The sequence below is a fragment of the Ovis aries genome, chromosome 21 (genome assembly GCF_016772045.2).
Source record: "Ovis aries strain OAR_USU_Benz2616 breed Rambouillet chromosome 21, ARS-UI_Ramb_v3.0, whole genome shotgun sequence".
NCBI classification, from domain to species: Eukaryota; Metazoa; Chordata; class Mammalia; order Artiodactyla; family Bovidae; genus Ovis; species Ovis aries.
In genome coordinates, this window is record NC_056074.1 from 47,289,275 (window position 1) to 47,312,962 (window position 23,688).

Below are 23,688 nucleotides of genomic sequence, written 5' to 3' on the forward strand. Positions count from 1 at the left end.
CCCTAACACTATTACACTGTCCTTTTTGCTGTTTTGTTTTAGCCTCAGGGCCATTTTCCACCGTTCTGTCATCTGTCCTGTGAACAACACCCACATCTCGTCAAACCTCCCCCCACCCCATTCTCGTCCCTCCCCTCCAATCCACTTTCCACACCCATGTTATCTGAACATTCATCACGGTCTATGTCAACTGTGTGTATTCTAAGCTTCATAGCAATCGCTTTCTGTGCTGTAAGCCTCATTGTGTTTCCTGTATTTCCTCCAGGCCTCACTCACAAGCACACGTCTCCACGCTGTTGTGTGGGATGCTGTCCCTCTGCTCCCAGTCCCTCCCCATGCCCACTCGACCAACGGGTGCCCAGGGCCCTTACGGGCCAGAGGCTTCAGGGCACAGCTGTGAACACGGCAGATACAGCCCCTCTTGTGGAGTTTCTGTTTTCCTAGGCAGAGGCACATTTGAACAAGAAAGGTGGGAAATGCTGTGAAGACAATAAAGAGCTGATGGGCTAGGGAGACTGAAGGGCTTCTTCCATCGGAGCGACCACTAGGGGCTCACTGTTTGGGGGAGTGACGTCGGAGCTGAAGCATGAATGCAGTCTTCAAAAAGCAAGCACCAGAAAGTGGGTTCCAGGAGGGAAGAGCTGGGGACGCTACTGCCCGGGAAGGCCCAGGAGGGCTCCTGGTTCGGCCTGGAGGGCAGCAGGTGGCTGAAGGGCAGGGGGTAGCGGTGGTCGAGAAGGCAGCCAGCATCTGCTGGTCACAGCTGCCCTGTTGGAGCCCACGCGTGGCTACAGCCCTCCAGAGAGTGGCAGCCACTGCCTGCTCCTGCCCTTCCGGCTGCACACAAGTTCCTCTCTTGCTCAACTCTGACCTGAACCATATGGGGAAGGGGGTCCTGGGACATAGATTCCTAGCTGAACAGTAGCACGCCCAGCAGAGGCTCCTCAGCAGCTCTGCGTGCATGCACACTTCTACTTTAAACCACGCTTAACTTCCAAATAAAACCAGGCAAAATCACACTTCTGCTTAATATGATGCACGTGTCTGGCCAAAAAGAGGTGGAGGGATGTTTCATGTCACCGGATCCATCTTTGGGTGGTACTGACTCCAACTGAATACCCATACCCTCCTGCAGAGGGTCTTCCCCACCCAGGGATCGAACCCATGTCTCCTGGGCCTCCTGCCATGGCAGGTGGGTTCTTTATCATTAGCGACACCTGGGAAGCCCAGCTGGAAAACACATTCTCTTTAAGAATGTTGAACACGTGACCACTCTCAGAGCGTGTTGAGTGTTAATAACACAAACACCAACGCGTAAAGTCAACCACTGTTAACATACGTTAGACGTGAAAAAGAAAGAGTGTTAGCCGCTCAGTCGTGTCTGACTCTTTGCGACCCCACGGACTGTAGCGTGGGAGGCTCCTCTGTCCATGGAATTCTCTAGGCAAGAATACTGGAGTGGATTGCCGTCCCCTTCTCCAGGGGATCTTCCCGACACAGGGACTGAACCTGGGGCTCCGTCATTGCAGGCAGATTCTTTACCATCTGAGCCACAAGGGAAGGCCTGGTGGGGGGAGTGGAAAAAGGGAGGGGGTGGGTGGAAGTAGCGTGCACGTGCCTCGCGTGAAGTAAGGATGAGGTTCTCGTTGCTACGGCAGCCGCTTGCCTTCTTGCCCTGCCCACTCCACGCTCCCTGTGTCCTCAGCTCGCACCTCAGCTTCTGGTGGGTCTCTGTCCAGGGGCGGGGGGTGATTCCAAGGTCTATGCCTGCATTGGGTGTTTCTGGCTCCAGGGCCGGGGACACTCAGAGGGACGCTAGATGGTCCCCTGCCTTCCAGACTGCCGCCTGCCCACCCAGTGCTGTCATGAAAGCGCAGTCCCCTTCTATGAGCACCGTCCCTACCGGCGCTGTGACCCTGTGTCGATTCCCTGGTGTGAGGAGCCCCCAGTGGCCGAGTGGCCGGCGGCCTCCAGTCTGATGTGCCACCTGGTGGAAGCCTTCTAGGGCTTGCCCTGAACCGAGGGGGCTCCCAGGATGTGGCACTTTCAGTTCTAAACCCAGGAAAGTCCTGGGCAGACCAGAGTAGCCGGTAGTTGCTACTTTCTGCTTACCAGGTTCAAACAATGTGGCATCGCCACTGTCTTGGGCCAGTGTGACGACCGCGAGAGGCCCAGTGAGCCAGGCCTCTGGGGGCTGCCCTGCTCTGAGGAGGGCGGTGGGCAGACGCCACTGCTTCTCCCACTGGCCTCGCTGGCAGCTGCGGAAAGACCCACCCCTGACGGCTGGGCGCCCTGCCAGGATCCGCTGCAGCCACGGACACGGCTGCGGCGGGAGTCACCACCGGTTGAGTCTGTGACCGCTGGCTGGCGGTCCCCAGGCCCCCTGTCTTCCGCACGGGCCCACCGGGAGAACTGAGTGGGGACGTGATGGGAGCCCCCTCCTGGGCCCTGAGTCCCCACAGTGCCTCTGGGAGGCGTTCCTGCTGTGGTCCTCTGCCCCCGGAGGAGGAGGAGGAGGAGGCCTTCCCTCAGCAGTGGCCCCGACTCCATGGGCTGGGGGCCAGCGTGGTGCCAGCTGCAGCGTCTGTGATGGGGGCAACCACGGCCGGGTTCAGGGTGCACTGGGCCCACGTCACCTGACCGCCACAAGCCCTTGCTCTGACTGGTGGTCCCGGTGGTGGCTTGGGGACCCTGGAAAGGCTGGGGTTTCTGCTTCCTCTTCCTCAGACGCTGGTAAGTGTCCCTTCGGCGCCTCCAGGGAAGGCCAGGAGGAAGAGTGACAGGGCGCTTCTTTTGTGACAAGATCCTTCCTCACGCGGGGCCGCTGGGGCCTCATCCACCTCGCCCTCATCCGCAGGGGCGCTGGATCTGCAGACCAGCTCAGACCAGGAAGCTGGCTGGGGCTCTGCAGCTTTCTGTCATCGTGATTCAAGTCAGGCTTCTTGTCATGGACTGAGCATCAGTGTCCTCCTCCCCAGACTCACATGCGGAAACCCTGACCCCCCGTGCAGCAGCATTTGGAGAGAGGCCTTGGGCAGTCTCTGGGGTTAGATGAGGCGTGAGGGTGGGGCTGGTCTGATGGGGTCAGTGTCTGCAACAGGAGACGCCAGAGCTGGTTCTCCGAGAGCACGTGAGAGAGCCCGTGCGTGCTGCGGAGGCCGCACGCCTGCAGCAGAGCCCGGGCACTCTGGCCCCAGGACCTCTGACTTCCAGGCCCTGGGCTCTGAGTGGACAGATGTCTGTGGTTCGCCCCTCAGTCTGAGGATTTGGCTTGGCCACCGGGCAGACTGAGACTCACGCAGTTTACGAGCAGGCAGGCTGCCTGTGCCCTCAGCCCCACGTGCAGCACCATCTCTGCATTTGAGACCCTCAGAGACCCCACCTCAGCGTCATTCCTCGTCTGCAAAGAGCTCCCCCAGGACGGGGTCCCCTCGCCCAAGCGTCTATCAGAGCCTGGGTTGGTGAGGAGGGGCCCCCAGATTCCCCAGGGACACTGTCAGGGAGGAGGAGAGCAAGCACTAACTTCGGCCCGTCCAGCTGCAAAAACGAGCAGGCTGTGCTTTCTAACGCAGTGTTGGATCTATTCGAGTATTGATCGTGTGGACAGGGTCTGTGTGCCCAATCCCAGAGTTCCCCTGTCACTAACACCGTGCATTCACGCGGCACCTTTGCTACAACCAGTGAAGCAGAATTGGCGTGTTATTATTCACTAAAGGCAGTACTTTATTTAGACTCCCGTGCTGCTGCTGCTAAGTCGCTTCAGTCGTGTCCGACTCTGTGCGACCCCATAGACGGCAGTCCACCAGGCTCCCCCGTCCCTGGGGTTCTCCAGGCAAGAACACTGGAGTGGGTTGCCATTGCCTTCTCCTTAGACTTCCTTACTTCTCAGCCAATGTGCTTCTCCTGCTCCAGGCCCACCCCCCAGGCCCCACATGACTGTCCCGTCCCCTCTGGCTCCTCCGGGCTCTGACAGGCTCTCAGACGGCACCTGTTCTGATGACCTGCACAGTTTTGAGGAAGACTGGACAGCTATTTCGTAGGATGTAGAAACTGATCTGTTGCTTTTTTCAGGATTTGATGGGGATTACGGGTTTGGGGGATGAAGAAAACAGATGTAAAGGCCCCCTTTCATCCTGCCACGTCCAGGGTGCCTCCTGTCAACTTAACTTACGGCTGTTGGCGCTGGCCTTCAGGCTTCTCCGCTGTAAAATCACTCCCCTCCCTTCCGTCCTGTGCTTTGGGGGTGGAGGCCCTGCACGCAGGGGGCAGAATGTCCACACAATTTATCTGGAATTCTCAGCATGGCCAATTTGCCTCTTCTCCCCCAATTACTGATTTATCAGTATGATCACGTGGATATGTATTTCATATACAGCATTGCTCTGCTGACTTTGTTTCTCAAATTGTCCCGGTTCTGGCCGCTAGGAACCCTGTCAGCTAACTCCCGCGGCCCTCGCACACACCCGGCCTTTGTGTGCTCCGGCCTGGTGTTTTTGAGCGCCTCCTTACTTTCCGGCTGCAAATGCTCCAGGCTCGTCCTGTGTATTTCTGGTTCCAGTCCTAGGGTCAGCCATTTCCTCAAGAAGCTCTGTTTCCTTCCTTTTGCTAGAGAGTCATCTTGGAAACCCAGATCTGGGGCAGATGTGTTTGTTGCTGCTGTGGTCTTGTCTCTGTACCCTCTCGCAGACAAAGCAAAGAAAGTTCGTGTGCCAGCCTTGCACACACGCACACTAGACACGCCAGTGTGCCGCCCGGCTCCACGTTCCAGTGCACCCGAGTCCTCACCGACGCCCAGCGGCATCTCTTATCCACGGTCGCTCCCCCCTCGGGCGCCCGTGACCTGCCCCCAGCGCTGAGGCTCTCGGCCCCCACCCGCCGCCTGTGTGGTCCCAGGGCTGGCGCAGCAGGGACCCTGCTGCTGACCCGCGCCCGTGGGAACCAGCTTCGCCCCAGGGCACAGCGCTCTGTACACGTCCCGGGCCTTCACGCCTACAGACCCCACTGCCGTCTACAAGGCAGCTTACTGGGGTTTGGCTGGGACCTCACTGAATCTACAGGCCCAGAGGAAATGGCACCTCACCAGTACTGAGACCCTATCGGCGAACACGGACTATCGGTCCCCTGATTCAGATCTTTGATTCCAGTCGTCAGAATTTTGCAGGTGTTCTCACCTGGATCCTGTACGCTTTTTTCTTTTGAGTTCACGCCTGGGCGTTTAATTTTCGGGCGACTGCGGTCAGCGCCTGCCCCCGGCCCCTCCTGAGGCGCTGCGCTCACTCTAGCTAAGGCGGGGCTTCTTTCACGTTCCCGCCTGGGCGCCTCCGCCTGCTACACAGTCTCGACCAGTTGCACACTTAGCTTGCTGTTGTTCAGTCCTGCGGGTTCGCAGGGTCACGCATTCACCGTTACATCAACACGACAGCGTCAAGGCTCGGGAAGTCCACACCCCGCCCGCCCCCCGCCCCCCCCCGTCTCTGGCCGCCACGCGTCCTGCGTCCTGTTACTGTCTCTTTTGTCCCCACTTTCTGGAACGTCCAGAGTCAGACTGGCCTCTCCCACTCAGAGGTGTGCATTTGTGGTTTCTCCATGACCGTATTAATTGGCAGCCATTTCATGTCTATCACTGAATAATGCTCCCTGCGCGGACATACCCTAGTTTCTTTATCTACCCCCTTGAGAGGCGTCCTCACTGCTCCCAGTGCGGCTGAGTTGTGAATAAGACTGCCATAAACGCTGCGTGCAGGGTTTTGTGTGGACATGAGTTTCCAACGAATTGAGTAAAAAAGTTTTCAACAATTGGATAAATACCTAGGCGTGCAACTACTGAATTATATAGTGAGATTATGTGTGACTCACTATATAATTCAGAAACTGACTAATGTCTTCCAAAGTGACTGTGCCACTTTGAATCCCCACCAGCAATGAAGGAAAGCTCCTGTTGCTTCAGGTCCTTGTCTGCATTCGGTACTGTCAGAATTTTAAATCCTAGCCCTGCTATTGGTGTCTTGTTATTTTGTTTTCAATTCCCTAACAACTATGATGGTGAGCATCTTTGCAGATGCTTACTTGGCATCTGTATATCCTCTTTGGTAAGGCGTCTGTTTGGATCTGCTGCCCGTGTTAAAATGGTCATTTTACTTACTGTTGAGTCTTAAGAGTTCCTTGTGTCATTAGACACAATCCTATGTTGAATATGTGTTTTGGAAATATTCTCTCCTACTCGATGGCTTATCTTTCATTGTCTTAATGGTGTATTTAGCAGAGCAGAGTTTTAAAATTTTAATAAAATCCAGCTAATAAATCTTTTTCTTTCAGGGGTTGCACAGGGGTATATCTAAAACATCATCCCCAAGTCAAAGTTCATTTGATTTTCTCTTACGTTATCTTCTGGACGCTTTATAATTTTGGTCTATAAGATGGCTCAGATGGTAAAGAATCCACCCACCAATTCAGGAGACACAGATTCAATCTCTGGGTTGGGAAGATCCCCTGAAGAAGATAATGGCTACCACTCCAGTATTCTTGCCTGGGAAATCCCACGAACAGAAAAGCCTGGCGGGTTACAGTCCAAGGAGTCACAAAGAGTTGGACACGACTGAGCATACACATGATAAAATTTTAGTTAATTCTTATAAAAAGTATAAGGTCTGTGTCTAGTTATATCTTGCTCATAGATGTCCACTTGTTCCAGAAAGTTTCTGGAGAAGAATTTCCGCATGTTTTCTGCACTGTGCTGCTTAGGGCTTTGTTAAACCTTTGCACATTTAACAAGTCAGTTGACTATGTTTGTGTGGACCCGTCTCTGGACTCTATTCTGCTCCACTGAGAGGTTTGTTTCATCTTTTGCCGATACCAGACTGTCTTAATCACTGTAGCTTTATAATGAGTCATACAGTATCAGTCCTCCAACTTTGTCATTCTTTTCAGTATAATGTTGGCTATTCTGGATTTTTGCCTTTTCATATAAACTTTCAATATCTACAACATAAGTTACTGGGATTTTAATTGGAATTGCATTGAATCTACAGGTCATGTTGTGAAGAAATGACATCTTAAAAATATTGAGATCCTACCAGTGAACATGCAGTATCTGTCCCTTTATTTGGATCTTTGATTTCACTCATGAAAGTTTTGTGGTATTCCTTTTGCAGATCTTGAACATTTTGTTTTTTTTTTAGATTTACACCTGAATACTTAATTTTTCTAGGATGCCGATGTAAATGGTATTGTGCTTTGTCAAATCTCCATTGTTCATTGCTAGTATATAGGACAGCAATGGACTTCTGTATATTAAACTTGCTTTCTGCAACTTTGTTATAATTCCATATGCATTCTGGGTGTTTTCTGTTTTTTGATTTGTTAATGTGGTTTTCGTACACAGATAGTCTTCTCACCTGTGAAAAAAGGATAGTTTTATTTCTTCCTTCTCAATCTGAGTTTCATTTCTTGACTTATTTGATTATCCTGGATTCGTAGTACAAAGTTGAACAGGAGTGATGAGAGACAACATTGCCTTGTTTCTGATCTTAAGGGGAAAGCTTCTGGATTCTCACAGTTAAGTATGATGTTAGTGGTGCATTTTTTGGTAAATAATCTTGATCAAGCTGAGAAAATTCCCCTCTGTTCCCAGTTTGTTGAGAATTGTAATTATGAATTGGTGCTGGGTTTTGTCAAGTGCTTTTCTGCATCAGCTGATCAGGTATTATATTTCTTTCTCAGCCTGTAGATTTCATAAATTACATTAATTTATTTAAAAAATACTGAAGCAGCTTTGCACATCTGGAATGAATCCCACTTGGTTGTAGTATGTAATTGTTTTGTGGTGTATAATTTATCATTGAATTTGGTAATATTTTGTTGAGAATTTTTGCATTTATTTTCATGAGAGATATTGATCTGTGATTTTCTTTTCATGTCTTTATCTGCTTTTTGTTTTATTAGGTTAATGCTGGCCTCAGAATGTGTTAGGAAGCATTCTCTCTGTTTCTATTTTCTGGAAAAGATTATAGAGAATTGATGTCATTTCTTCCTTAAATGTTGGGTACAATTCACCAGGGGAACTATCCTGGGCCTGGGGCTTCTTGTTTGACAGCGAGTGTAGTTGTTCAGTCGTGTCCTGCTCTTCGACCTCATGAACTGTAGCCCCCCATGTCCGTGGAATTCTCTAGTCAGGAACACTGGAGCTGACTGCCATGCCCTTCTCCAGGGTATCTTCCCGATTCAGGGATTGAACCTGGGCCTCCCGCATTTCAGGGGGTTATTGTTTGGAAGATTATTAATTATTGATTCAATTTCTTCAACAGATATGGCCTATTTATCTATTTCTCTTTGTAGGAGTTTTGGCAGTCTGTGTCTTTCAGGAAATTGGTTCATTTCATCCAAGTTATCAAATTTGTGGGCATAGAGTTGTTTATAGTATTCTTTTATTATCTCCTAGTGTCTGTGGAAACTGCAGTGATAGCCCCTCTTTAATTTCTCATTACAGTAATCCCCTTTTTGTCTTTTTATTTCTGGCTTACATTCCTAGAAGTTTATCTATCTTACTCATTTTTTTCCCTCAAATAACCAGCTTTTGGTTTGTTTTTTTAAAAATTGATTTCCTATTTTCAATTTTATTGATTTCTGTTCTAGTTTATTATCATTTATTTTATTCGGGTTTCTTTTGGTTTATATTACCTTTTTTTCTCTCGTTTTCTAAATAAGAAGTTTAGGTTACTGATTTTAGATCTTTCTTTTTTTCCTAAAATACACATTTATAGTATAGAGTTCCCTCTAAGCAGTACTTTCACTGCATCCCACAAGTTTTGGTAAGCTGTATTTTCACTTTAATTTAGTTCAAATTCTTTTCTTATAATTTCTTTGAAACTTATTCTTTGATTCCTGCCCAAGTGGTCTTGAATTAAGCTACATGTATCAATGCTCCATGACATTGCTCTCATGCTTAACCAAACCCAGAAGGCAGAGATTCAAACCCAATTCAACCTGGGCCACACGTGGGAAGGCTGGGCCTCAGACACCTCTGCACGTGTGTGTATGTGTAGGGGTGGCACTGCCCTCTAGGCATCATCACCTCTAACTATCGCTAGGTAACCCCATCTCCAACGACGTCCTCTCACTGGACCCCAGGTTATCCTGGGTGGGAGACAGACTCTTGTCGTTATGCCCAGAGACAGCGGTCAGACCTCCACCTACCAGGCTGGTGAGACAGCGCAGCCCGAGGTCAGCACCTGTGTGGGTCACGATGCACAACAGACGGCCAGTTTGAGCCGTTCTTGGCTGAGGGGAGAAGCACCTCCTGCCATGTTTGAGTTGATGCCAGCGTCAGGCCGAGATGCACCCTGCACCCCACTCGGGACTCATGAGGGTCCGAGTCCGCATCCAGGGAGTATGGCAGGGATCAGTCCCTTGATCGCCTTACCCTGCAAGTGCGGGACACGCTGGGCGGGGTGCCGGCCCGGCAGCACCTCCGCCCTGCGATGGTGTGAGTCTGGCTGAGGCTGCGATTGCCGGGAGGCTGTCAGCTGCGGGCCCTCGCACCCCGTGCGTTCCGGCCGCACGGCCACGTTGCGGGCCGACAGTCTGAGGCGGAGCGGTTGCTGCGGCCACCGTGGGGGCCACGGGAGGGCTTCTGGGGTAGGCTTGCGGAACGCAGGCCCAGGTGACACGCACCCTGCTTTGAGCTCCGGGGGGCGGCCTGGCCCTCCCTCCCAGGGTCCCCCCCGCTCGTGGGGGGGAGGCCTCCTGCTCGGCGGGCGGCCCCTCGCGCGGACTCCGGCCCTCACCCCGCAGCGGCCGGCGCCCGGGCCACGTCTGAAGTCAGTGCCTCTCGTCGCCGGGCCGACAGCCGCGGGTTAAAACAGGGCCCCGGCCCGGCTCCCGGGACTCCCGCGGCCGCCAGGTGGCGCCGCAGGCCCGCGCGGGGCTCCGCCGGGCCCTCTTCCCCGCGCGGCGGGGCCCGAGTCCTGCGGCCGCCGGGGTGGCGTCCTGCGGGGAGACGCGATTCCCGGCGCGCCCGAGATGCTGCTGGGGCGGAGTGTCTCTGCGGCGCCCCGCGAACCCTCCCGCTTCCTCCCCCTCGGCCGCTCCGCCTGGGGAGGTGGCGGAGGGTCTGAGAGAGGAGGCGGGAGCGGGGAGGGAGGGAGGGAGGGGGAGAGAGCGGGGCGGGGGAGGGGGGGGGGGGGGGGGGGGGAGGAGGAGGGAGGGAGGGAGGGGGCGGGGGAGGGGAGGGGATGCGCGGCGGGGCAGGGGAGGAGGGAGGGGCGGGGGAGGAGGAGGGAGGGAGGGAGGGGGCGGGGGAGGGGAGGGGAGGAGAGGGGAGGGGGAGGGGGGGGGGGCGGGGGAGGAGGAGGGAGGGGGCGGGGGAGGGGGAGGGGGGGGGCGGGGGGGGGGGGGGGGCGGGGGGCGGGGGGGGGGGGGGGGGGGGGGGGGGAGGGGGAGGGGGAGGAGAGGGGAGGGGAGGAGAGGGGAGGAGAGGGGAGGGGGAGGGGGAGAGAGTGGGGCGGGGGAGGGGAGGGGGAGGGGGAGAGGGGGGGGCGGGGAGGGGAGGGTGCGCGCCGGGGGAGGGGAGGCCGGGGCGGCCGCGGGGCGGGGGCGCGGTTGCCTCACCGGAACCTCCTGCTTCTCCGAAGTGACGGGCGCGCAGGGAGGGGGAGCCGGGGGCCCCGGAGGCCCGGGCCGGGCCGGAACGGGGAGGGGCGCGGGCCGCGGCGCCCGAGCGCCCTGCGGTCGGCACCGCTGCGCGTGAGAGAGACGGTGAGAGGCCGCGTCCTCGTCTCGCGCGCCTGCGGCTGTGGGCGCGCCTAGACCCCGCTCGCAGAAGAGGGCCGGCGAGGGCAGGGGGTCGGGCTGGTGGCGCTGCTGGCTCGCAGCCCAGCGTAGAAAAGCGGCCTCGGTGGCGCCCTGCCCGGGGAGCTCGGGGGGCGGCCTGGCCGTCCCTCCCAGGGTCCCCCCCGCTCGTGGGGGGAAGGCCTCCTGCTCGAACCTCAGCCCGCCTGAGGCTGCTGGGGGCAGCGGCCGGCCGCAGACCTGCCTGCAGAGCGAGGGTCGTGGGGCGCGGACTTCCGCGCCGGGGGCTGCGGGCGTGATGCCGTCCGTGGGGTGAAGGGTGCTCTGACGGTCGAGACCTCCTCTCTGAGGACCCAGGGCCTTCAGAGCCCCCTGTGGAGGACGCCTGGGAATTTGTTATTGTTTCTGAGTCCAAGCTCGCCCTGCTGGCTGGAGATAGGCCCCTGAGTCACAGAGATGGGTTGTTGAGGCCGCGAGACTGTTTGGAAAGCTGGGTGACTGAGAAGATGGCGGACTGATGTCTTAAAGTAACCGCCTTGTCGGGGTCTGTATGCCAGGTCCTTTATATAACGTCAGAGAGAGAAGCGATGCGGAACTAAAGTAAAATGGGCCTTCGGTCTTGCAGAACATCTCCTGGCAGGGCCAGCCTGTGGAAGGGGTGTGCTGATCCCTTCTGTTCACAGGTGGGCAGACTCACACGTGAGCTTTAACAGTCAGGCAGAGGGGTGGGGTCCTTGGAGGCAGGCGGTTATGAGGAGAAGGGGACGGCAGAGGAGGAGATGGTTGGACGGCATCACCAACTCGATGGACATGAGTTTGAGCAAGCTGCGGGAGATGGTGAAGGAGAGGGGAGCCTGGCGTGCTGCAGTCCATGGGGTCGCAAAGAATTGGACATGACCGGTCGACTGACAACAACAGTAAGAACAGCGACACGGAAAGCGAGGCAAAGACAGAGTTCCAACGTGGAGTCAGAATCGGTTCTTCTCTGAGATGTTAGGAAGCGGGTCCTTTCGGATCCAGGGGTCGGCATCCTCTAAAGCTGTTGTGGGTTCACCTGTCTGCTTGTAACGTGGGTGAGACCTCAGATCCTTTGGTTCTTCACACATCCTCGGAAGAGATCAGCATGGGCCTTTCCTCCCAACATGCAATCCCCTTCTTCCCTCAAGCTTCTGCGCACCGCCCCCCCCCCCCCCCACCAAGTTTCCGGTCTTTGTTCTCTTAACCAGTTAGACTTGCTGTGGAGCCAACTGCCTGGCTGCCTGCTCACCGTCAGGGTGAGATCAGGCCTCTCTACCAACAGCAGCCTTGTGGGTGTCCTGCAGGGGCTTTTGGGGGCTGGGGACTTGCGCCTCCTTAACACCCTGTCATGAACAGGAACAGTCTGTTCAGATTAAATCCACGTTGTGTTCTGGGCCAGTTCCCATCACAACCTGCTTTCCACTCCAGGTTACCCTTAACCCGAAATTACACCTTCAGGTCACTAGCAGCACAGACACTGTGATAGCCCCAATATGAGTATAAACCTTTCCTGATGTCCAGTATCCCAGGAGAAATTAGGGTACAAGAATTCATCCTTTCCTGAAGCAGTGTAAGTCTTAAAAAAATGAAACAAATTCTTAAGTTCAAGTCCAAACAAGTTTCAAGTACTTGGAAGGAAAACAATCCTAAACAAATCACAGCTCTCTATTGTGAGTTCTGATAAACAGATCACATGACTTCCCAGCAGCTCTGGCCTCTGGGTGTGGCTGTCAGGGCGGCTGCATGGACTCCAGACACTGGAGCCAGCCTGAGTCTGCGGCTTCTGGTAGCAGGAGCTCACCTCCCAGGCTTTGCTTTGACAGCAAAAAAGGCTGTTTTCTTACGAGAAGGAAACTTTCGCCTTCTTCCCCTCTAGGGTCTTCGGCTTGGTAATAATTAAATTGACATAAACCAAGTAAACAGCAGAAAAGTAAATTTTCTGTTTACAGGAATCCCATAAAAGCCTGGCAGCCAAAGGACCGCCAGATAGTTGTGGCTTTTGTGACTTCCCCAGACAAGGAGCAGGGTGGGTCCTGGGGTGCAGAGGAAGGCGGGCAGGGGACGTTAGCGCAGGAAGGCTGCTCTGCAGCTAATCTCACAGCCCACTTCCTGGCCCGGCCCACTCTCCACTGTAAATCAGGTGGTTGGGGAGGTAAAGCTCTTTTCCTAAATCTGCTGGACTTTGCCTTTCTCTCAAAATAATCCTGCAGGGAGAGCGACCCCCCTCTAGGGCCTGAGAGTGGGCTCTTGTCTAACACTCGGGAATGAATTGTCCGAGGAGACACACGTGGGGACGAAGCAAGAGAGTTTATTGGGAGGGGCCCCCGGGGGAGAGCAGGAGGCTGAGGGCCCAGAAGGACGGCTCTGCCGTGTGGCTCCCAGTCTCAGACCTTCCTGGCTGTCTCAGCCAATCACTGATGCAGGGTCCTTCCTGGTGGCGCCCACGTTGCTCAGCCAAGACGGATGACAGCGAGGATTCTGGGAGCTGGTAGAGCACGTGGTGTCTCCTTTGACCTTTCCTGAGCTCTTCTGGTTGGTGGTGGCTTGCTAATTCTGTGTTCCTTCCAGGCTCTCCTATTGTAGAACAATTCAAGCAAATGGTTGCTATGTGCCTGGCTAGACATCCTGGAATGAGAAGTCAAGTGGGTCTTAGAAAGCATCACTACGAACAAAGCTAGTGGAGGGGATGGAATTCCAGTTGACTGTTTCAAATCCTGAAAGATGATGCTGTGAAAGTGCTGCACTCAATATGCCAGCAAATTTGGGAAACTCAGCAGTGGCCACAGGACTGGAAAAGGTCAGTTTTCATTCCAATCCCAAAGAAAGGCAATGCCAAAGAATGCTCAAACTACCACACAATTGCACTCATCTCACACGCTAGTAAAGTAATGCTCAAAATTCTCCAAGCCAGGCCTCAGCAATACGTGAACCGTGAACGTCCAGATGTTCAAGCTGGTTTTAGAAAAGGCAGAGGAACTGTTGCAGGAAGGCGGACCCCTTCCAGGACCTCAAACTGGGCTCTTGTCTAACACTCAGAAATGAATTGTCCGAGGAGACACGTGTGCTGACAAAGCAAGGGCTTTTATTGGGAGAGGGCACCCGGGTGGAGAGCAGTAGGGTAAGGGGACCCAGGAGAGCTACTCTGCCGCGTGGCTCGCAGTCTTGGGTTTTATGGTGATGGGATTAGTTTCTGGGTGGTCTTTGGCCAATCACTCTAATTCAGAGTCTTTCCTGGTGGCGCACACATCGCTCAGCCAAGATGGATGCTAGTGAGAGGCATTCTGGGAAGTGGACAGACATGCGGTGTCTCCTTTCCCCCTTTCCTGAACTCTTCCGTTTGGTGGTGGCTTATGAGTTCCGTGTTCCTTATCAGGATCTCCTGTCATCAAACAGCTCATGCAAATGGTTACGATGGTTCCCGGCCAGGGTGGGCGGTTTCAATCAGTGTGCTTCCCCTAACAGAACCAGAGATCAAATCGCCAACATCTGCTGGATCATCGGAAAAGCAAGAGAGTTCCAGAAAAACATCTATTTCTGCTTTATTGACTATGATAAGTCTTTGACTGTGTGGATCACAATAAACTGTGGAAAATTCTTCAAGAGAGGGAATACCAGACCACCTGACCTGCCTCTTGAGAAACCTATATGCAGGTCAGGAAGCAACAGTTAGAACTGGACACGGAACAACAGACTGGTTCTAAATAGGAAAAGGTGTACGTCAAGGCTGTATATTGTCACCCTGCTTATTTAACTTATATGCAGAGTACATCATGAGAACGCTGGGCTGGAGGAAGCACAAGCTGAAATCAAGATTGCCGGGAGAAATATAAATCCTCAGATATGCAGATGACACCACCTTTATGGCAGGAAGTGAAGAGGAACTAAAAAGCCTCTTGATTAAAGTGAAAGAGGAAAAAAAATAAAAAAATAAATAAAGTGAAAGAGGAGAGTGAAAAAGTTGGCTTAAAGCTCAACATTCAGAAAACGAAGATCATGGCTTCTGGTCCTATCACTTCATGGGAAATAGATGGGAAACAGTGGAAACAGTGTCAGACTTTATTTTGGGGAGCTCCAAAATCACTGTAGATGGTGACTGCAGCCATGAAATTAAAAGATGCTTACTCCTTGGAAGGAAAGTTATGACTAACCTAGATAGCATACTGAAAAGCAGAGACATTACTTTGCCGACTAAGGTCCGTCTAGTCAAGGCTATGGTTTTCCCAGTGATCACGTTTGGATGTGAGAGTTGGACTGTGAAGAAGGCTGAGCGCCGAAGAATTGATGCTTTTGAACTGTGGTGTTGGGGAAGACTCTTGAGAGTCCCTTGGACTGCAAGGAGATCCAACCAGTCTGTTCTAAACGAGATCAGCCCTGGGATTTCTTTGGAAGGACTGATGCTAAAGCTGAAGCTCCAGTACTTTGGCCACCTCATGCGAAGAGCTGACTCATTGGAGAAGACTCTGATGCTGGGAGGGATTGGGGGCAGGAGGAGAAGGGGACGACCGAGGATGAGATGGCTGAATGGCATCACTGACTTGATGGACGTGAGTCTGAGTGAACTCCGGGAGTTGGTGATGGACAGGGAGGCCTGGTGTGCTGCGATTCATGGGGTCGCAGAGTCAGACACGACTGAGCGACTGAACTGAATTGAACTGAACTGAACTGGAGGTTAATTCTCTTAGTTTTTTCCCCAAGGAGTTTCTGAAAATATGAGGGCTATCTCAAAACCCCCGTGTTAGTTGAATCCAGCAAAGTTGTATGGCCTCCCTGGTCCCCGGGTCCCTCCACTCAAGGGCAAAGAGATTTGGGGATGCGCGATGGAGCGGAATGCACAAGAAAGCATCTGTCAGGTCCAAGATTAAAGTACTTAGCACTTCCTGGGACCTGGGATAGGAGGGTATGTGGGTTCAGGACTACGGGTGGGTGGGAACCACTGCCTCATTGACTGCTCTTAGATCCTGGATGCATTGATTAGATCCATCCAGTTTCTTAACAGGCAGGACTGGTGTGAAACAGGGAGACTCACAGGCGGATACGATTCCAGTATCCTGGTCCGTGTTAATTAGTGGTCCAAAGCCGTCAAGAGCTTCTGCTTTTAAGGTCTTTTCCAGGGGTAGGAAGCACTTGGCCTCAGGAGAATCTTTACTGGTGAAATATTTATGGCTAGCCTGGGGCAGGAGACATCCCACACCTGGGTTTGACCTCATCTGAGAAAAGCAGGGACTCTTCCTCTTCTATGTCTGACTGCAAGTATTCAGATACCAGACACAGGAAATTACTCGTTTCTAACTTTCCCCAAGTCACTGTGGTCTGGAAGTGACAAAGCAGGTCTCTCCCAGTAGGGGAGCAGGGCAGCTGGGGATGTATAAGAAGGGGGGTCCCTTGCCAATCGCCCACCTTATAATGGAGGGGCTTTGGAGTATCCCATCTGTCCCATCACCATTTCAGTCAGGGAGTCTGAGGTCCTGATCAGAAAGGAGGAGCAGAGAAGGCAGCCCCGGTCCCCTTGCCTTCTATTTGCACGGTCACCCAAGGGTCGAGAGGAGTGATCGGAGCTCACCATTCGCGGAGGCTTCTCGAGCCCCTGGGCCTCGTCAGTCCCAGTCACCCAGGACTAGCATAGCAGGTGCAGGGGTCTCCACACGCCTCCCCTTAGGGCAGCACAGACACTCCCCTTTCCCATGCCCGGCCTCTCTGCAGTAGGTGCACTGGGGTGGTTTTTAAGACTCTTTTTCTTTCTCACTTTCCCTGTGACTCGCACAGTAGTGGGGTGAACCGAGGCTAAGATGCCAGTGTGCTGGCTAAGGCTTAGGTCTGCTCTCTTCTCTTAGGTCCTCCTGTTCTTGCCAGCTTCTCCTCCCTCCCTGTTGGCTTTCTCCTCCAGGTCCGTACTCAAAACCATCCTATTTGCCTCCTCCGACAACTCAGAGATTGGGGTCCCTGGTTCCTTTTCCTGTTTTTTGCGGTTTTCTCCTCATATCCCAGGCTGCCTGGGTGATGAAGGAATGGGCTAGCAGGACTCTAGCTAATACTTTTTAGGTCTTCCTGCCATAGAATTGATGCTTTTGAACTGTGGTGTTAGAGAAGACTCTTGAGCGTCCCTTGGACAGCAAGGAGATCCAACCAGTCCATCCTAAAGGAAATCAGTCCTGAATATTCATTGGAAGGACTGAGGCTGAAGCCGAAGCTCCAATCCTTTGGCCACCTGATGTGAAGAACTGATTAATTGGAAAAGACCCTGATGCTGGGAAAGATTGAAGGCAGGGGAGAAGGGGACGACAGAAGATGAGATGGTTGGATGGCATCACTGACTCGATGGACATGAGTCTGAGCAAGCTCCAGGAAGCCTGGTGTGCTGCAGTCCATGGGGTCACAAATAGTTGGACACGACTGAACTGAACTGAACTAAGGTCTGCCTGGGTAAAATTTTCAAAGACCTCTGTGAGCCTTTCCAAAAAAAGGGCTGGATTCTCACTCCCTCCCTGTGTGACTTCTTTTATCTTATTATAACTAACGACCTCCTGGACGCCCCAGGTCATCCCCTGTAGTAGGCCAGCAGTGAGGTGTCTCAGGGACCCTCTCCCTGCCCTTGTGCTGGGATGCCAGTCCAGCTCTGTAGAGGGGATTGCCTCTTCTGCCAGGGCCAGACTGGCGTCTGCCTACTGTCCGCGGGCCAGCTGCTTTTCTAGCTTGACCTAGGATTCTAGCGTTTTCCTCATCGTCACAACACTGGGCGAGAACGGCCCCTGCACCCCTCCGGGCGAGGGAGAAGTTAGACTAAGACGCTTGAATCTGTCCCTAAAGCTCTGGGGGCTCTCAGAATATGGGCCCAGTCGCTCCCTACATTGCATAGCCTGCTGCATAGAAAGGGAACGTGAACTCGCGTGGCTCCCCTTCCCCATCTGGTGCCTCTCTTAGGAGGCAGATTTTGTCGGAGGGTAAACTTTCCATCTGTGGAGGGCAAAGCTTACTGCCCAATTGTGGTCCCAGAGGGGAAAGGGGCGCGTGGAAGCGGGGCTGGGGTGGCCCTGTGTGCTTCCCCTCAGTCTCGAGACTTCCAGGGCTGCCTGAACTTCCCTTTTCCTGTCCTCTCTGCCCGAGCTGAGGGGTCAGGAAAAGGGCAAGGGGGTCCTCGGCTTCGGACCTCGCCAAAAGAACTTTGAAAAAGCCTTTGTCGGGGTCTCTGAGCTTGCAGTGTCTCCTTTTCTGGGAATCCTGGACATTGGGAACCTCCTTTTATCTACCCTCAAGTTTGCAGTGTAGACTGAGCTGCAGAATGGTGTTGAATCCAAGTCACCCTGATGGGGGCCATTTCCCCCCTCCTCCCAGGAAGTAAGTAGGCCAGTATCAAGTATAATATTTGATACATTTTCTTATTTTTAGGCCATTCCATTGGTATCCTTCTCAGTGGGCCCAAAGATAACCCAGTGGGGCGCGTAAAGGGGAGCTGGGCTTGCTTCCCATTTCGATGGTGGTAGAGCCTATGCCCTGTCACCAGGGGACCAGCACGGGGTGGGTGTGCCTGTATCTGGCTTGAGGTTGTGAGCTCTCTCCTGGTCCCAGATTGCTTGATTATACAGGTGCCAAAGGAAATGCTCAGTGGTAAGCACAATCAGTGGGGATATAGGGCTTGTCCCCAAAAGCTAATGAACCCCTAGACATATGTCTAGCGTATTAACTTTCACCCAAGACCAGGTGAGACTGTACTGAGCCTTGTCAGTCACTTCCGCTTGGAAGCACTCAGCCAAATGAAAAATCAAGAGACTGAATTGATAGAAACAGGGCGCCTGACGGAGGGGCTCTAGCGCCTGATTTTCTCCCCAAGAACAGAAAGCACAGTTGGCGGGAGAGGAGACGCAGTCTCTCGGAAAATCTCTCACGCAGACTCAGAACTCCGACCCAAGTGTTGATAGAGGAAATGGAAATGCTTTGGGTCTTCAAAGGGAGGGAGAGAGGCCCGGTCAAGTCAGAAGGAAGGAGAGAGAGGGAAAAGGGGTGAGGGTTAGGAGAGAGAGAGCAAAGGGGCTGTCTTTACAGACATCTGCCGCCTGCGGACGCCCGGCATTATGGGACTTTACCCTGGGCTTCCCGCGAGGGGAGGACTGGAGCTCGGCCTTGCCAGTAACCCGAAACCAGGCTGGAACCAGAACCAGAACCAAAATGGGAGTTCTCTGCTAAGCAGAGGTGAGCAGGCACCAGCCCTCAGCTCAGGCTGAGCCCCTTCTACCAGGCTCCTGTGTCCAGTGCCAGGGGACAAGGGAAAAAGTAGGATAGCAGGGGCTGGACAGGAGGATGAGAGAGAAAAGCCGTCACCAAAGTCACTTGTGTGTACTCGGTCGGGGCATCCAGACAGTCGTTTGTGTTGGGAAGAGACCAGAGTCCGGGTTGCGGCTGCTGGGTCTGGTCCCTCAGCAGGCAAGCTGGCCTTTGAGTGCCCTGAGGAGCTGGGGCATCAGTCGCAGTAAAAAGGGGTCCCTTCGTGGTTGTCAGTTGCTGCAGGAAAGGCGACCCCTTGCTGGGCTTCAGAGTGGCTCTTGTCTACGGTTCGGAATGAAGCTGTTCGGGGAGACGTGCTGACAAAGGCAGAGGCCTGACTGGAGGGTGGGCGCCTGGCGGGAGGGGGCAGTCGGGGCCGCGGAGGGCCGCCCTGCCGCGCGGCTGCAGCCTCGGGTTGTATGGTGATGGGGCTCGTTTCTGGGCCAGTCGCTCTGACTCAGGGTCCTTCCTGGGGGCACACACGTCGGTCAGCCAAGACGTATGCCAGCAAGGATTCTGGGCGGTGGTGGGACATGTGGGGTCCCTTTTCACCTTTCCTGAACTCTTCCGGTTGGTGGTGGCTTGTTAGTTCCGTGTTCTTTACTAGGATCTCCTGTCATAAAATAACTCATGCAAATAGTTACTGTGGTGCCTGGCCAAGGTGAAGGGTTTTAGTCAGTGTGCTTTCCCTAACATTTATGCTGATGAGAGATAATGAAACCCGTCAGGACTCTGTGGGGCTCCTGGGCATGAAATCCTTTCTGTGTCCCCAGTTACTTGACCTTCCCTGAATTTCAAAGGGCAGGGTTGGACAGTTGCTAATCAGGGAAGGGAGGGGACGCGGAGAGCAGCAGAGCAGCCTGGGGTCAGGGCCCTGGTTCAGGGGGGCACAGCTATGTCTTTGAGCTCCTTACAGAACTCAAACCAGCAAATGAAGATGTCAGCCTGACAAGCATCCTTCTTTCAGAAAGGATCGCAGTTTGGTGACTCTGAGAACCAGAGACGCTCATCAGGGGACCACGTGTGGCTAGGTTTAAGGAGGCAGGCCCTGCACACACCCTAGCCCTCCGCACAGCCGCACCCTTGATCCACTGCTACAAAACTGCCTCGGGGTCAGAACACACGGTTCTGAGGGCACAGCCCAGCTGCGTCCCCCTTTGCCTGTTAAGCAATAAAGCTATTCTTTTCTAGGTCACCAAAAACTCTGCTTCCGAGATGCAATTCAGCACCAGTGTACAGAGGCCCAGTTTTCAGCATCAGTATTTTGTGGTGGCAAAACCTGCTCCCCTTCAGTTTGAAGAAGAAAACACTTGTTGGGTATTTTCCATGGCTCTGCCCCTCTGAGGCCTGGAGTTCGCAGGGGGAAAGGCCGGGGTGTCCCCTGAGCACTTTCCATCCTGCCTTTATCTCCCTGCCTGGGGCTAACTTGTCAATCCCCGGAGTCTCTCTCTTTTAAAAAGGCCCAAGGGTTACTAGGATGAGTATGATTTTCACATCACCAGCTCCACAACGGCACGATCTGGAACAAAGCTCTCTCTTCGCAGAGATTTTCCAGGAAAAACCCAGGACTCTCCAGGAACAGAGACTGGGTGGTGTTCGAGGGAGAAAGGAGAGGAAGGCGGGGACCCTCTGGTCAGTGATCAGTTTGGTGGCGGCAGCACAGACTCTTCCTTCCTTCCTCCTCCTCCTCGGCTCCCAGCTGGACACCAGGAGGCTCGCCCCTGCCTTGCCCTCAGGAGGAGGCCCTGCCTGGCAGGGGGGGCTGGAGGACAGTCATTCTCATGCCCTCCCCTACCCCCACCCCAGGATTCCCAGGAAATGGGAACAGCTCCCCCAGAGTAGGAATTGGAGGCTTTAAAAAGAAAAACAACCCTCTGGCTGACGTAGCATTTGGCTGTCACCACACCAGATGGACCCAGAACAGTGAAAAATGTGGTCGACATAGTCAACTCCCCAGCATCAAATCTCCTGGTGCTGGGGCGGCAGACAGGCCTTGGGAATGGAACAGGACCAAGCCCAGCACAGAGGGTGCTCCTGCATGGGGTGCCGAAGAACTGGCATCTGAAACACCCAGAACACCAGAGGAGCACAGTGAATCCCTCGTGACCTTCGGGACAGCTGGTGCAGAAAAAAGCAGAGGCCCAAAGTGGCGTCACCTGTGCTAAAGTCCACGCTACCAAACCTCGCCTCCTACTCGGTTGCACTTCAGCCTTCCCCGGAATTTCCTAGGATTTCCTGGTCAGCCGAGAAGGTGATGCGCCCTGTGGGTGCCCTCCATCCCTGGAAGATGAGGGGCATCTGGCTGTTCCTCTCCCCTCCCCCCGCTGTCAGGAGGAGCCGTCGGGTCCCAGTAGCCTTGCTTTCTTCAGCTAGTGATCTCCTTGCCCCATCTTCCTTCCTATAAAACCTCCCATTTTGTGCTGCCCCTCTGAGCACCCTGGTGCTTGCTGGATGAGATGCTGCCAGTTCATTAATTACCAAATAAAGTGGTTCAGTTCAGTTCAGTCGCTCAGTTGTATCCGACTCTTTGCAACCCCATGGACTGCAGCACACCAGGCCTCCCTGTCCATTGCCGACTCCAGGAGTTTACTCAAATTCATGTCCATCGAGTCAGTAATGCCATCCAACCATCTTATCCTCTGTCTCCTCCTCCTGCCTTCAATCTTTCCCAGCATCAGGGTCTTTTCCAATGAGTCAGCTCTTTGCATCAGGTGGCCAAAGGATTGGAGCTTCAGCTTCAGTATCAGTCCTTCCAATGAATATTCAGGACTGATTTCTTTTAGGATGGACTAGTTGGATCTCCTTGCAGTCCTAGGGACTCTTAAGAGTCTTCTCCAACACCACAGTTCAAAAGCATCAATTCTTAGGCGCTCAGCTTTCTTTATAATCCAACTCTCACATCCATACATGACTTTCTAAAGTGGTTAGAGCTTCAGATTTACTCAGTTGAATTTTGTTTTTTACATAACTAAGATTTAGAATCCAGACAAAACAAAAGGTGAATAAATTTGACTACATAAACAGTTTTCAAAGTTGCATGACACTCAGTATACAAAGTACAAGTACTTGACAAGTTAGGAGCAAATATTCAGAACATACACTCAGAAAAAGTGCTTGTAACCCTGATATGCCCAGAAGTCTGAAAGGTGAGCAGGTAGACGGAGAGAATACACAAACAGACAGTTTATACCAAAACACCCTAAACATATGAAAAAACATCGAAATCACTCACTAATAGAGAAATGCAACTAATATAAGACCAAGGTCTCACCTCTTACCTCTCAAAGTGGCAAAAAATTAAAAACTATGATAGCTCAGTTGGTAGAGAATCCGCCTGCAATTTCGGAGACCCTGGTTCAGTTCCTGGATCGGGAAGATCTGCTGGAGAAGGGATAGGCTACCCACTCCAGTATTCTTGGGCTTCCCTTGTGGCTCAGCTGGTATACAGAGAGGACTCACTGAAGACTTGCTTGTAACCACAGCACGTTAGAACAACCTGAATGTCCACACTTACGAGAGTGGCGGGCAGGCCCTGAAGAAAAAGGAGGACGGTCGCTCTTAGTGGATGGTGTGGCTTCCAGGCACGATGTTAAGAGAAGCAGCACAGAGAGTCACCTGTAGAAGCTCCCTTCTTTCCTTTTTTTATAGCACAACTCATATATTTCAAATGGACAAAAAAACTAGTATCACAGTATCTTAAGATGAACTGCCTTTGAATGGGAGCTTTCTTTTTGTTACAAATCTTACCAAGGAGGGTGCTTCTGGGTATTTAGGCCCACATTCTGTTTCAAGACTCTTTATTCAGTTTTCATCAGTTGTTCTTGGAGGCTCAGTTATCACCCTGTCCATCTAGTAGGGGTCCTGTCTTCGTCATCTTCTAGACCCCAGCTAACTGTGCCATTTCCTACTCCTTTCTGGCCTTCTTCGAGTTCTGCCAACAGTCAGAAGTTGCGAGGGACTCTTACTCCCGGGCCCCTGGTGGATCCCATCTTGCGTTGCTGCCGCTCAAAGCCTGGCCCCTTCTTCACCCCCAGTTCCTCTCTTTCAGAAGGAAGATGACATGTGTCTGCTCATTTGTGGAAAAGAGACACAGGGTAGAATAGGGAAAGCTCGCCACATCTCGTGGAAAGAGGAACTTGACAGGAAGCCACAGGCTCCCGACAGAAAGGGCTGTGTGTGAAAGCGCGGAGACTGGACTTCCCTCTAGCTGTGTGACAGATATGTAAATCTGTGTGGGTAAAACGAGGAAAGGTCAGTTTTCATTCCAATCCCAAAGAATGGCAATGCCAAAAAATGCCCAAACTACCGCACAGTTTCACTCATCACACACGGTAGTAAAATAATGTTCAAAATTCTCCAAGCCAGGCTTCAACAGTACGGGAACTGAGAATTCCAGATGTTCAAGCTGGATTTAGAAAAGGCAGAGGTGGAGCTCGTAATCTGTGGGCTTTAATTATTTATTTATTTTCCCTCCCTCTTATGTTGCCCTCTGTGCTTCCAAGACTGCCACAGACTCGGCAGTGAGTGTTTCCTGATGTTTGGAAACTCTCTCTTTTTAAGACTCCCTTCCCGAGATGGAGCACGTCCCTCTCTCTTTTGTCTCATTTTGTCTTTTATATTTTTTCCTAC

The 23,688-nt window shown here is 53.0% G+C and overlaps 1 long non-coding RNA gene across 5 annotated transcripts in view; it reads right to left on the reverse strand.

The window, feature by feature from the left end:
* Positions 1-13,091: 13,091 nt before the first annotated feature.
* Positions 13,092-23,688, reverse strand: part of LOC121817523 (uncharacterized) — a 31,413-nt gene continuing 20,816 nt past the window's right edge. For 2 of the 5 annotated variants that reach the window (XR_006057475.2, XR_009597964.1), the window contains exon 5: positions 13,092-23,287. This is a non-coding gene — a long non-coding RNA (uncharacterized LOC121817523). The remainder of the gene's footprint in view (positions 23,288-23,688) is intronic. The other 3 variants (XR_009597966.1, XR_009597963.1, XR_009597965.1) reach the window with 3 other exon arrangements.